Source organism: Tachysurus vachellii, chromosome 11 (assembly GCF_030014155.1).
Source record: "Tachysurus vachellii isolate PV-2020 chromosome 11, HZAU_Pvac_v1, whole genome shotgun sequence".
Lineage (NCBI taxonomy): Eukaryota > Metazoa > Chordata > Actinopteri > Siluriformes > Bagridae > Tachysurus > Tachysurus vachellii.
Window position 1 is genome coordinate 27,274,963 of NC_083470.1, and position 2,500 is coordinate 27,277,462.

The following is a 2,500-nucleotide window of genomic DNA, read 5'->3' on the forward strand; positions in this document are numbered from 1 at the left end:
GAGAGAGTCACGTGTGGTGTGTGTGTGTGTGTGTGTGTGTGTGTACCTGACAGGTTGATGTCAGTGAGAGAGTCACGTGTGGTGTGTGTGTGTGTGTGTGTGTGTACCTGACAGGTTGATGTCAGTGAGAGAGTCACGTGTGGTGTGTGTGTGTGTGTGTGTGTGTGTGTGTGTGTGTGTGTGTGTGTACCTGACAGGTTGATGTCAGTGAGAGAGTCACGTGTGGTGTGTGTGTGTGTGTACCTGACAGGTTGATGTCAGTGAGAGAGTCACGTGGTGTGTGTGTGTGTGTGTGTGTGTGTGTGTGTGTGTACCTGACAGGTTGATGTCAGTGAGAGAGTCACGTGTGGTGTGTGTGTGTGTGTGTACCTGACAGGTTGATGTCAGTGAGAGAGTCACGTGTGGTGTGTGTGTGTGTGTGTGTGTGTGTGTGTGTACCTGACAGGTTGATGTCAGTGAGAGAGTCACGTGTGGTGTGTGTGTGTGTGTGTGTGTGTGTGTACCTGACAGGTTGATGTCAGTGAGAGAGTCACGTGTGGTGTGTGTGTGTGTGTGTGTGTGTGTGTGTGTGTGTGTGTGTGTACCTGACAGGTTGATGTCAGTGAGAGAGTCACGTGTGGTGTGTGTGTGTGTGTGTGTGTGTGTGTGTGTGTGTGTGTGTGTGTACCTGACAGGTTGATGTCAGTGAGAGAGTCACGTGTGGTGTGTGTGTGTGTGTGTGTGTGTGTGTGTGTGTGTACCTGACAGGTTGATGTCAGTGAGAGAGTCACGTGGTGTGTGTGTGTGTGTGTGTGTGTGTGTGTACCTGACAGGTTGATGTCAGTGAGAGAGTCACTTGTGGTGTGTGTGTGTTTGTGTACCTGACAGGTTGATGTCAGTGAGAGAGTCACGTGTGGTGTGTGTGTGTGTGTGTGTGTGTACCTGACAGGTTGATGTCAGTGAGAGAGTCACGTGTGGTGTGTGTGTGTGTGTGTGTGTGTGTGTGTGTACCTGACAGGTTGATGTCAGTGAGAGAGTCACGTGTGGTGTGTGTGTGTGTGTGTGTGTGTGTGTGTGTACCTGACAGGTTGATGTCAGTGAGAGAGTCACGTGTGGTGTGTGTGTGTGTGTGTGTGTGTGTGTGTGTGTGTGTGTGTGTGTGTGTACCTGACAGGTTGATGTCAGTGAGAGAGTCACGTGTGGTGTGTGTGTGTGTGTGTGTGTGTGTGTGTGTGTACCTGACAGGTTGATGTCAGTGAGAGAGTCACGTGTGGTGTGTGTGTGTTTGTGTACCTGACAGGTTGATGTCAGTGAGAGAGTCACGTGTGGTGTGTGTGTGTGTGTGTGTGTGTGTGTGTGTGTACCTGACAGGTTGATGTCAGTGAGAGAGTCACGTGTGGTGTGTGTGTGTGTGTGTGTGTGTGTGTGTGTGTACCTGACAGGTTGATGTCAGTGAGAGAGTCACGTGTGGTGTGTGTGTGTTTGTGTACCTGACAGGTTGATGTCAGTGAGAGAGTCACGTGTGGTGTGTGTGTGTGTGTGTGTGTGTGTGTGTGTGTGTACCTGACAGGTTGATGTCAGTGAGAGAGTCACGTGTGGTGTGTGTGTGTGTGTGTGTGTGTGTGTGTGTGTACCTGACAGGTTGATGTCAGTGAGAGAGTCACGTGTGGTGTGTGTGTGTGTGTGTGTGTGTGTGTGTGTGTGTGTGTGTGTGTGTGTGTGTGTGTGTGTGTGTACCTGACAGGTTGATGTCAGTGAGAGAGTCACGTGTGGTGTGTGTGTGTGTGTGTGTGTGTGTGTGTGTGTGTGTGTGTGTGTGTGTGTACCTGACAGGTTGATGTCAGTGAGAGAGTCACGTGTGGTGTGTGTGTGTGTGTGTGTGTGTGTGTGTGTGTGTGTGTGTGTGTGTGTGTGTGTGTGTGTGTGTACCTGACAGGTTGATGTCAGTGAGAGAGTCACGTGTGGTGTGTGTGTGTGTGTACCTGACAGGTTGATGTCAGTGAGAGAGTCACGTGGTGTGTGTGTGTGTGTGTGTGTGTGTGTGTGTGTGTACCTGACAGGTTGATGTCAGTGAGAGAGTCACGTGTGGTGTGTGTGTGTGTGTGTACCTGACAGGTTGATGTCAGTGAGAGAGTCACGTGTGGTGTGTGTGTGTGTGTGTGTGTGTGTGTGTACCTGACAGGTTGATGTCAGTGAGAGAGTCACGTGTGGTGTGTGTGTGTGTGTGTGTGTGTGTGTACCTGACAGGTTGATGTCAGTGAGAGAGTCACGTGTGGTGTGTGTGTGTGTGTGTGTGTGTGTGTGTGTGTGTGTGTGTGTACCTGACAGGTTGATGTCAGTGAGAGAGTCACGTGTGGTGTGTGTGTGTGTGTGTGTGTGTGTGTGTGTGTGTGTGTGTGTGTACCTGACAGGTTGATGTCAGTGAGAGAGTCACGTGTGGTGTGTGTGTGTGTGTGTGTGTGTGTGTGTGTGTGTACCTGACAGGTTGATGTCAGTGAGAGAGTCACGTGGTGTGTGTGTG

The 2,500-nt window shown here is 50.6% G+C and overlaps 1 protein-coding gene across 3 annotated transcripts in view; it reads right to left on the minus strand.

Moving 5' to 3' along the window:
- kdm2ba (lysine (K)-specific demethylase 2Ba) overlaps positions 1 to 2,500 on the minus strand; it is a 15,409-nt gene that overhangs the window by 2,904 nt on the left and 10,005 nt on the right. The gene's annotated exons all lie outside the window — the stretch shown is intronic.